We start from the raw sequence: 12,621 nt of genomic DNA, 5'->3' as shown, positions 1-12,621 counted from the left end.
TGCCTTTTACTTCTGCTACCTCTCTCATCATCCACCGTAGAACTCCATGATCATTTCCTGCTACTGGTTCCTCTACTGTCAGCCCTGTTATGTCATCTGATTCATGTGTGATGATGAGGTCTAGGATATTCTTTTCTCTAGTACTTTCCCTGACATGTTGATACAAATAACAGTCATCTAGTTGATTTAAAAATTTTGTTCGCCATGTCGAGTTTCCTTCCCATTTACTCCAATCAATTAGAGGCAAATTGAAATCGCCCATAATAAGGCATTGGCGCGCTTACTTGCCCATTCCATTTGCATGTAGAGGCTTTTGTCATAGTCTTCACAATCACCTGGTCTATAGATTACTCCTACTCGCATTGTACCTTTGTTTCCAACTATCTCACACCATACAGACTCTATACTAGCATGTGAAATGTCTGAATCCGGGAAAGCTATCGTCGCATCAGGTCGCACTAAGAAGCATTACCTCACCACCCCTTCTATCTACTCTATCCTTCCTAAATACATTATACAAGCCGTACTGAAACTCATCATCCCCAATTTCCGGGTGGCACCACGTCTCCGTAAGCCCTATTATGTCCGCGTTACTTGTTTTAACCAGCAGTTCGAATTCGCTCATTTTATTGACGACACTTCTAACGTTACTGTATAAACAATTAAGATTTACTGTTCTTGTATATTTAACAACCCTAACATAACCCTTGAAGTTTTTTTAGGCTCTCTTCCCTGATATTAGCTGCCCACTCACGTGAAACGTTTCTGCCCCCAGAACATCTAGATAATACGTCCAGTTGGGGTAACAGATAAGAACTCTTAAGGTATGTGCAGAGTTACTTTGACCAATATTATCAGATAAAAGATGATCCCAATCTTCACAATACGAATCAAATTCAAATTCGAGCAGACAGTGCCACTTATGAAAGTACTCTGGACATTGATCTTTTCACTGCTGTTGAACTTGGTGCTGTGGTGGCCAAGTTGAATCCTAAAAAGTGTCTAGGCCTTTCACATTTCAGCCCTGTTTACAGAGATTGTAGTCAACACAGAGACAACTGGCGGAGATGGACCCAGGTCCTGGAGCCGCTACAAACAGGCCACATACACACACACACACACATATATACATATCATTGAGTGTGCATACATGTATTTACTTTTTTTTACTGTTCTGTTTTAGTCTTTGAAAGTTTTTTGTTCCGTTTTATAATTTTGTAAAAGAAGCGCCATTTTCTGCTGGAGTTTCTTACAAAGGATCGAAAGACTGTAAATAGAATTATGTATTTTTGTATATATGCAAATAAATAAAATACCTGCGTTGCAAGTTCCGGTTCCTAATAATCATAAAAATTGCTTGTTTCACTCACACATAACTTGTAAATTTTGAATAAATATCAGAAAGTTATTTCTTTATCCTCCGTCAAAATTGACAAAACACGTAGTCAGAAAGATTCAGAATATCAACAGCATTAACCTATTTCACCAACAAATAAAATTAACTGGGTTGGCTGTCATTAGCAACACCTACCTATTATCTCGTCGAGGCACCTTTTGTCCGCACTTTTACAGCCCGCACACGGCTTAGCATGGACTTACAAGGTGTTGCAGGGTGTGCTATGGTAATGTCATCCATGTGATGCACAGTGTATCTAGTAATGCCACACATTTTCAGGTCATAGAATCGAGTATTGATTTCCAGGAGGTCCCAAACATGCTCAATTGGGTTGAGATCGAATGAGTTGAGTGGCCATGAAAGGATGGAGAATGCGCCAGTATGTTCCTGAAACCAGTTAGCAACCTTCCGGACCTTTGTAGCATGGGGCGTTGTCTCGTCGACAGGCTTTGGTGTTGTCAGTGGTGGGTTGAGACGAACTAGTAAACATCTGGCAAACTCGTTGGGATACTGGTACTATAGGACAAGTTCCACGCTCATTTATCTCGCAAGTCACATTTGCAACAAAGAAAAATGTAAACTGCTGGTTCTCTCCAAATCTAACCACCACCTACCTCTTAACAGGACACGGATCCATAAACTGTAAGTTATTCCAATTAGGCCTCATCAGCACTAATTTATGCTCTTTTGAAGAATAAACAGGGTATCATATTGTATCACTGCAACAATTATTCTGATTCAAGAAATAATTTATGGAATTTGGTGAAAGATTATTCTGAAGGTAATGAATCAGTTTTTATTGAAAACGCTGGATACTTTAAAGCCCTACAGCAATTCTCTACCGACGTTTTTAACCAAAGGAAATTACTGCTTCCTGATACTTCAACAACACAAATTTAAGCTACGACTAGAAGATCATCTTCTGGACCTTAAAAAACGTTACCTAGTTCATGTTATTGTGATGCTCATATCTACTTCTTGCCTGATTTCGTGCAATAGTTAACTGGTGCCTAAGCACGAACATTAATTAAAATCCGTCTGCTGATGTTCTCTTAGATCTTGGATAATTTTCTGCTGACTCTCATGGTACATCGATTCAGAAATACTCAGTTGTATTGAAAACAGTTCGATTTCCTTCTTTACCTTTTTGAATGCGTATTTTGTTTTTGGAAAATTAACTCTGATTTATATTAATAATTTCATATTAATCCCTTTGTAATTCTTTTCTTTCTTTAGTCCGTGGAAGGTTCATCACTTAAAAAAAGAAGATGGAGTGAACACCATTCTGTCTAATCCAATGTATAATAATGGTAAACTAAAGATATTCTTCATTTCTTTCCAACAAAGTGAATGTATTCGGTTCTCTAAAGCTTAATTATGAGAATAATATTAGGCTTTTACTTATTATTATTATTATTATTATAATATTGATTTTCTCATTTAATCAAAACTTGAACTAATACAAAATTAATAAAAGTACACAACTATTGAAACAACTTACAGGCTCATTTATTCAAAGGTCGAATTATGATTATTTTATATCATCTTATTTTTAGATCTTACTAAATTATAATACTTAATTGTCTTAAATATATATCAAACCTAATTTATACAAATTCAAATTAACAGGCGATACATATGACATGCTTGAACGTTACCTTCAGCAGCTTATAATTGCAATTAATAAAACTGTAATTAGAAGAAATAGATCCTGGATTTGTATTCCATAAGGCACACACTCTGGAGCTGTCTTGTTTAATACTTTCATGTATGATATACGTGTTAGAAAGTATCACGACACCACTCGAATTTTGAACAAAACGAATCATTCTGGCCTTGTGATATGTCTCATTATCATACTGAAGGACCTATTCGAAGCCACGAAGGGATTGTTTCCTGGTTATAAACAATTTCCAGATAACTTGTGGCATCGAAATGTTGTTCCACTGGTATCAAGGGGACCCACTGTGCACCATTATCTCCTCCATTACCAAACTTCATTGTTGGCAGGTTGCAGAATGCATGGATTCAGGATGCATGGATTCATGCTGTTTTGCTATTTTTGGTGGTCCATCAGTATGAAGCAGCAGCAACCGGAATTTGTCAGATCAGGCAACGTTTTTCCAATCCTACACTGCACAGTGTTGGTTTAACTGAGCGCACTGTGACTGTATCTTCTTGTCGTTTTGGCTGTGAGAAGAAGAACCCGGTTTGGTCGCCGGCTACGATACACCATCCATGACATGGTTCGAAGAGTTGTGTGTTCTGAAATGCTTATTTATTTAGCATTGTTTTATTGGTTGTTATTTTACCGACTGTAATCTTTGTTGCCCTGCACAGGTCGTCAGCCTGACTTGCCATTACTCATCAATGAGCTGTTTACGACCACATGATCATCTTTGGCTGGATTTTATTTGGTTATTGGACCAATCTCGATAAACCGGAGACAGTCGTATGCGAAATCCCAGTAGGGATTTAGTTACTGAGATAGTCATATTTGCGGATATGTCTTTGACTACCATACCACGTTCAAAGTTACTCAAATCTTTCTTCTTGCCCATTCTCGAACCGAATCGCACACGTGCAGCATCCGCACATATCTGGCCATGTTTCTTATATTACATGATATTAACAGATAATGTTACTGAAGCAGCGCTCCATTCCATGAACTGAGTTGTTGTACTCGGTGTACGTACCACTATATCTGTTTACTTTGCTTTAATGTATTCTACTATTAATTATTCATTAAATATTTATCCCAAAGTAAAATCCGTTTGCGTCACAACTTAACACATTTATAAAGAGGATTGCAAAGTTGATATTTTGAAAAGATATGTACAATAATATTATCATCGGATGATAAATTTTCTAAAATCCATCATTATTTTTCGAGATCAAAAACTTTAATTGATTTTTAATCATCAATAGCAGTAATTGATAACTTGAGACAAACTACATCAAAAGTTCAATGTCCCGTTATCCTTCAACATCCAAAATTGAAGAAGAATGGTATTTTCATCCCTTTAATATTATAAATAAAATTTTACTCAAGTGGTAATAAGAAGAACCTGTCATGGAGGATTTTACTTTTCCAATATGTTTTATAATTATACTGTTATACCTACATTGCGCTGCCACTTTATTAGGTATTTGTTAAATACAAAATACAACTAATGGCGGCTATCAGAAATTAAGAAGGTTGTTATGAATGATTGTTTTCTTGACAAAGTCAATCATTATTAACAGCTTAAGAAACTGTCTGTCATTTGGTGGACAGTTTTTGCCCTCAACGTTACGCTTTGTTTGCCAGCTTTAGTATAATTGCAGCCAAAGAGATTAATGTAGTTCGGATGGACTAACGTGATAAAAGAAAAATACCACCGTAGCCAAACACATACAGACTTTGTGGAGAAAGACGAACTTGTATGAAGGCAAACCACCCCACGCCCTACAGGTGTGTCGCTTAGATAATAGCTAACATCGTAATACTATTAGCACACGACGTATTCAATGCCTTTCAACCGTATATCGGCACTGCAGGTGCGTTATACTGTGAACAGAATAGAGAATGCAGGAATAAAAACGCTAGTCGGGATGAAAATAGATGTATTAATCTGTTTTCTTTTACAAGACGCTGTAAACCGGCTTATGCTTCTCACTTTTTATTACTCGTACTGCCATTTGTATGTTGTAGTGTTTAGAAATAAGAATTTCAGATATATGAGTGCAACATCCGTCTGTGATAATTCTGAAGCTAAAGTATCAGAGATATACACTGAGTGGACACAAATCATGGGATACCTGTCTACTAACGGGTAGACCCGCCTTTCGCCCGGATAAGGGCTAACAAGCCGATGTATTGAGTCCACTAATTCACAAAAGCGTTCCACAGGTATTTCCAGCCATTATTGCTGCACCGCTGTCCATAATTCCGTCTCATTCCTGGATGGAGCATCCAAAGCTCGAACGGACCTTTCCAGAACATCCCAAAGATGCTACACAGGGTTCATGTACAGCGAATGGGGAGGACATTCCATAGTGGTAAAATCAGCGGAATGCTCCTCGAACCATGTTCTAGTCGCCACGGCTCTGTGGGGAGGCGCATTGTTCTGCTGGAAGAGTCCATTGCTCTGTGGGTGCACAATGACCATGAAGGGATCGATGCAGATGGTTTGCAAGGATGGATACGTAATCTGGACTGTTCAGAGTTGCGGCTAGACATATCAGAGGTCTCAACATGCGCTAGTTGAACACACCCCAGATCATTACCGTCTGCCTGCCTGAACAGTTCCTTGTTGACATGATAGGTGCATAGCTTCGTGCGGTTTCCTCCAGTTACGCACCCTCCTGTCCGTTCGAAATAACTGGAAACGAGACTCATCGGATCAGGAGACCCGTCTCCAATCAGCCAAGAGCCAGTGTTCTTTCGCCCAGTTGATGGGTAGAGTCCTGTGTCGTGGTGTTAGCAGTGGGACTCTAGTGGGTCGGCGGCTCTCATAACCTATTAGGTATAAGGTATGTTGAGGGTCTAACGGTTCCTGGGATTTCTCCCATCTCCGCGTATGTTCTCTGTATCGGTCAAGCCAGAGATTTAAAAGTGTGTGGGATATGTACTATGTAGTATATTGTGCCCATTGTTCATCCGGCCTGTTAGCCGCCGGGCCCCTAGTGGGGCCCGACGTTACCAATACCAGCCACGAGGAGGCCAGCCGGGTGTTACCAGTGATTGAAACAGTACTCTGGCAGGTCCTGCCACCTACTTTCCTGGGATTTCAGTGGCTAGGACCAAAATAAATAAAATATAAATTAGAAAAATAAATAGTCGCGAGGAAGTTTTATTGCGTATTTGGGGTTTTGCTTTAGGAGCACTGTTTGGGGTTTTACGCTGAAGGTCTTGATAAAGCCTAATTGGGTCGGGCAAGAATTTTGGTGTGCTTAGAATTTTGATGTAGGGCTAATCGCTGTGTAAGATGACAGATTTGGGTGGGGAGACAAAAGGCTGGGGGGTGAAATAGGAAGCAGAGGGGTGGATAGGGAAGGTGACCCCCCGTTTTTCAGTGGGGCATGCCCATGCCTCACCAGAGGGAAATAGGGTTGGCGAGGGGGAAGGGAGTGTGTGTCTCTCCCCCCACCAGGGATTAGGGTTTTAAAGAAATCTCGCAGGTGCGAGATTTGATAGCCAGATGGCACTCTAGTTCTGATGTCATTCCATTTTTCATCATTTTCAGGAACTTCGTTGTGGCGCGCTTGTATCAAGTCAGAGATGGTTGGCCGCAGGATTCTTGCTTTGGTCTCTCCCAGGAGGAGTAGCCCTGCGTAGGTCTCTTGAGTTTCAAATGGCGTGTCTATTTCTTCATGCTGAGATTTTATTCTTTTGCTCTTGCTTTGACTCTTCTGTGTCTCTCTTTATTTTTACTTCGTCCATGGTTTTTGGTTTTTGATATATCTATTGGGTGTTATTGTCCTCTCGAGGATCAGGTTGCATTGAGATAATTGTTTTCCTTCTTGTGAATAATTGTATTGCGAAGTTAGTTAGTGCTGTGTACTCTTCCTAAGTGTCCAATAGTCGAGACTCTTGGTGAATTGGGTTATACTGAATTTTTACAATAAGTCTTGCTCTTATATCTTCGTAGTGGTCGCAGTCATGCATGACGTGACTCCAAGTCTCTGGTTCTCCACATGGACAACTCCTGTCTTCTATTATGCCCATTGTGTTTAGTTTATCTCTGAACGGGCCGTGGCCTGTTAACAAGTAGATAGTGTTGAGGCCCGGGTATATCCATGCTGGTGCTTTTGGGTACATTTTTGTTACAAGGGGAAGTTTGTGGGAAAATTTGTGGGTTATTGCTCCTTTGGTGGTTTCATTCCACCTTGTCTGCCAAATGTGAGTTAGGTGTGCATCAATTCTTTTTTGCTCCTGCTTCCAGTCATTGGTAACATTGAGGGTTAAGCCGTTAGTTGTGATTGGTATTGCCTTTTTGTAATAATACATTAATCCAGTTCGTACTACCTCTAAGATCAAGGGGCAGTGCATCAGCAATGACCTGAAGCGCTGCCTTACTAGTTGTATTGCTTGCCCTAGTGATGGTGAGTAGTATGTTCCTTTGTATTGTTTCTAATATTTTCCTATTTATTACTGTGTTAGTCTTCGTTATCCATATAAGTGAGCCATAGATAATTGCTGGTATAAATAAGGCTTTATAATATAAATAGAGGGTCCTCTTGTTTAGTCCCCAGTCCTTTCGCGTTATTTTTATTATGAGTCCTGTATATTTGCGTATTTTCTTCCTGAGGTAATTTAGATGGGGTTTAAATGAGAGATTGCTATCTATAATTATCCCTAGATTATTGCGGCTAATGATCGCTTGATGGTCTTGGTGGAGACATTTCTGGCACTTCCCTCGTTCAAGTCAGCGGTGACCTGTGCCACTGTCGCTGTCCGGTTGGTTGAAACAATGCGAGACAGACGTCGACGGCCACGTTCATCCACCAACTTTCTTCCCCCACAGCCCTGTCCACGATGAGATGTTATTCTGGAAATGGCGTATTGCTGATACACTCTTGATACTGTCGAAAGTGGACAATGCAATTTCAGTATCACCTCCGCGATAGAGTGACACATGAGTCGGGCACCCACTATCATCCCTCTTCGGCTAACTCACGACGTTTATCCATACTGACATAGAATTGCAGTGAACCTATATACCTGCCAAGCGGTGAGTTCGTCCACCAGCGAGAGGGGTGACAGCGTTGCGTTGTCCAGGGACTTGATGTCTCATGAATTCTGTCCCTTCATTGTACAGTATCTTTGTTTAGGTATTGAACTGCATTGTTTTTTGTTGTTAGATTGATTAACCCGTCCTTTTAAAAGTACCTTTGATTAAATAGATATTAGTCCTTCAGTTTACGGATGTATTATTTATTTCACGCATTTACCAAACAGGGAGCCTTGCCATAATTAAATATCAGTTGTGATTTAATACTACATTTCTGCTTGCCCAGTAACGATAGAAGTTGAACTAATGGAAACATTATTTACCTTTGGTTTAATGGATTTATCGCGATGTGTAATTTGTTTCATTTATATTTGCAGTCATTATAGATAGTTCTACATTAATTTCTTTTGACGGCAGAGAAAGAAATTAAGGGTAAATATCGGTGGGTGTGACCTGAAACAATTAATAAGAACAACAGCTTTCTTAAGTTTATCCACGGGAAGGAATGTCTCCCTTGGAGTCGTACGTTGTATATTCATTGCCATGTTCGATCGATCCGTTCGATCTTTATGAGAAGCCGCTTGAAGATAACTTATTAAAATTACTATATGCAGTTAATGAGGAGCGTTGTTCCTGTGGGCCAGAAAGATGTAGTTTGGGAGAAGAAACAACCAGCTGTCTGAAGGTGCATCGGCTCCTACCAGACAGTATTTTACGCCTGTCTGGTCATTTCTCATTGTCACCTGTGGACATCCATTTATTCAGAATGTTGCCAGTTGTCGACCTGAGGATGGTTAATTCCTAAGCATTATTATGCGCAGACATTTCGCCCACGTGATGTTCAATTATCATTCCTTTATGGGGGGGAGTATATTTTATTGATGACGTTACTTCTTTGAACCTTTTTATGCTAATTTGCTGCTTATCACTCAATCCACTATATCTGTTACCTTACCATTTTTCTCACAGGCAATTGTGGTCTGTCAGTACGACCACAGCTTCCCTCCAGACCCACAATGCAATCTGACTGCAGAAGATGATCAGAAGATCCAACGAGTCCAGATTTTATTTCTATATACAAATATTTATATTGGGCAGAACATCTCGCAAGAAAATGAGGCAGATACAAGAAAGAGAAAACAAAACGGTTATTATACAGACCAGCTCTTTACAGGTATACATATAATTGGTAGTCATTACAATTAAGTTATCAATTTTCATTCTCATTTAAAATTTCAGTGGTATTTTTGATTTCCCTCCTTCAATAAACACCTCTTAATTAGATTACAATGCAAATCAATCGTAATCCATCCTCACGACTACTCCCATCAGTCGTAAATCTAAAATTCTTTACTAGCAAGCACATTTATTATTACAACCATTTTTTCCCTCCTGTACAATTCAATTCCGATTTAACTTCGTGACGTTTACTATAAAAACTCTAATTATTCTATCCCTTTTAATTCATTGCATTGCTACACTAAATCAGTCTTATTATTCACATTACTCATATTCTACGTTTAGGCTATTTGTCTTCTGGACTTTTTTTGTCATATTTGGGCTGAAAGTTTTGAATTTGATGTTTAAATTGGACTAAGTATTATCGTTTATCTTCCCCAGACCACTCGGTTACCTCGAACTGCGAAATGGCTACTTACAAGCCTTGCTCCAGCCCTTGCAGCAGTCCTATGTGGCGATTTTAATAAGTCTACTCCAAAACATGCAACTCCTCTAAACGATCTAACGTCAAGCAGGAATTCAATTGGTTCACCAAACAAGCAATTCCATCAACACGATTAAATCAATCCTTGGATTTAATATACCACAAACTGCAGGATCTGTCTATTCTACCCAACTCCTTTTCTTTTAATTCTGACCATCAACTACTCCGGTGGACCTTCCCACCAATTTAAAATCAATGCTGGGACTCTGCTCTAATTCAATTATCAATTCAATTCGATTAAATCAATCTTTGGATTTAATATGCCACAAATTGTAATGACTGCAGGATCTGTCAATTCTACCTAACTCCTTTTCTTTTAATTCTGACCATCGGCTACACTGGTGGACCTTTCCACCAATTTCAAATCAATGCTCTAATTCCCCAGAACCGGCTTACCTTCTCAATTAAATTCCTGAGGCCACAGAATGTCATGCAACCTGACAATTTATTACTGGAAATGCTTGCGTAATATGTCCATTGACGATGCAATTTATAATCTTTCAGAGGAGCTGCGGATTATCGCTATCGCGGGAGCCTCCAAAAGAGAAATAATTTCAGATAAAAACCAAGAACTGGTTCAATGTTCTCACTAAAATGACCTTTATTCACAAGCAGAAGTCTTATAGAAAATGGCTGAAGTCCAGATCTCTTATTTACCATGAAATCTATAAAAGAGGGAGAGAGAGAACGAGAGCGAGCAAAATTTCTCAAACCCAAAAAAAGGCAGCACACCATCGCCACTTTTTTCTCAAGAGTCAAACAATCCGTCAGAATACTTCCACGGCATAGAAATCAGTTTGACATGGACAATAAACTCCTTTAAAGACTGGATAAATCTTTCATTATTGAGAAAGATGAACAGTGTATTCCCCGTGCCCTACTTAATGTAGCACTTGAACCTTCAATCATGAAGAACAACATTGTGATCCCAAAGCACCTACTAAAATGTGATAAAAGATCTATCCAACAAAGCAACAGTGAGACCAGACCGATTCCCATTCTTTGCAATTAAAATTTGTTCTGTCTATATTTCCAATGTCTTGCTATACATCTATCAAAAAATTCTCGAAACTGGATCCGTCTATTGATTTGCCAAACTTACATCGTAAAACCCATTCCTAAATTTAATCATCCAAAATCACCCAAAAATTTCCACCCATTTTCTATAACACGCAACATATTAGAGGTCTTCAAAAAACTCGTTCATCCTGCAATAATCAATCATTGCTTCTCTAATCGTCCTGCTCATCTACATACAGTTATTCAACACAGCTCTACAACTTCCAATCTCTTTTATACTCTCTTCAGAATGAAGAAAACTATAAGCAACAAATCGCAGATTGATGTAATTTTTCGATATCAGAGCTGCCTTCTCACTCTACTTTATTTTCTTCAACATTATATTAAAATCTCTGCTGCTCAACTTCAGTTCCCTACTTCTTTGCTGGAATCGAGGAAGTTAATCATTTCATGCGGCCCAAACTCAGCAACCATCAATGTCAGAAGGGGGATATTCTTCAGGACGGAGGGATGCCCCCTTTTGCTTCAATTTTAGAACTATTCTCGCCTTACATACCCACTTCAGCACCTGAGCAGATTCTGAAACTATTTGGCACTTCTGATTGTCTATATAGATAATCGGAAATCAGCCGAAATCTCTCTGTGGAAATATATCTTCTTGTCAAATAAATTGCAATGGCTGGGCTGCAACCGAACCAGGAAAAAACCGCACGAAGAAGCAATATAAAGACAATATAAAGGCGTTCATCAATGGTAAGTTGATTAAAAAAAAAAAGTCTTTTCCCACATAAATCTTGCTTGGCCTTAACTGCGATGAGAACCTCACTTTCCAGGAGCATTTACACCACACTGAAAACAAAACAAACGCTGCACTTAATATTGATTAATATCAATATTGATTATTATTATTGATTAGGATTTAATATTGTTAATTATTTTTAATATCGTTACATTAATATTATTAGATTAATATTGTTATATTAACATTGTTACATTAATATTGTTAGATTCATATTGTTATATTAATACTGTTATATTAACATTGTTACATTAACATTGTTAGATTCATATTGTTATATTAATACTGTTATATTAACATTGTTAGAATCATATTGTTATATTAATATTGTTACACTAATATTGTTAGATTCATATTGTTACATTAATATTGTTATATTAACATCGTTACATTAATATTGTTAATTATTGTTATACTAATATTGTTAATTATTGTTCCTTAAGGATGAAAGTCAACAACCTTGCCAACAAACACCATAAAATATTTTAATGCGTTTGAAATCGACTTCACAAAATAACCGAAAATAAAGGGATACTAAAAAGCAATGGAGGAAAACCTGTATCACAGCCTTGCTTTGAGTCATGCGTAAACTCTTTTGGGTGCCTGGCAAGAAAGAACCCACTGTGTAAATGCGAGGAATCACCTTACGAGTTTTCTAGAACTCTCCTGTAACGTCACAACTATCCAATTCTGTTTGTATTTTAACTTCCTTACATTTATAAATACCAAATGACAACTGTAAATATTATTGAAAATCAATACTATCATTATTGTAACTATATTTTGTAAGTATCCTTTTTGCACCCTTCTAGCTTACATGCTGTTCAGGGGTTGATTGTAAAAAAAAAAAAAGCAGTAAACTGAATAAATAATATTAATAATAATATACTAAGCGTATCATCAAGCTCATTATTTTCTCATGTGATTTACACATCCATTTTTCACTCTCCAGTACGTTTACGTTAAA

The 12,621-nt window shown here is 38.2% G+C and overlaps 1 long non-coding RNA gene across 1 annotated transcript in view; it reads left to right on the top strand.

Moving 5' to 3' along the window:
- Positions 1-12,348, top strand: part of LOC150083033 (uncharacterized) — a 107,085-nt gene extending 94,737 nt beyond the window's left edge. Inside the window, exons 2-3 of the long non-coding RNA XR_016547161.1 lie at positions 9,082-9,286; positions 12,098-12,348. This is a non-coding gene — a long non-coding RNA (uncharacterized LOC150083033). The remainder of the gene's footprint in view (positions 1-9,081; positions 9,287-12,097) is intronic.
- Positions 12,349-12,621: the final 273 nt, after the last annotated feature.

The sequence above is a fragment of the Mastigoproctus giganteus genome, chromosome 7, assembly GCF_048544385.1.
Source record: "Mastigoproctus giganteus isolate SK-2022 chromosome 7, ASM4854438v1, whole genome shotgun sequence".
Lineage (NCBI taxonomy): Eukaryota > Metazoa > Arthropoda > Arachnida > Uropygi > Thelyphonidae > Mastigoproctus > Mastigoproctus giganteus.
This window is presented reverse-complemented; position numbering and strand designations above follow the sequence as displayed.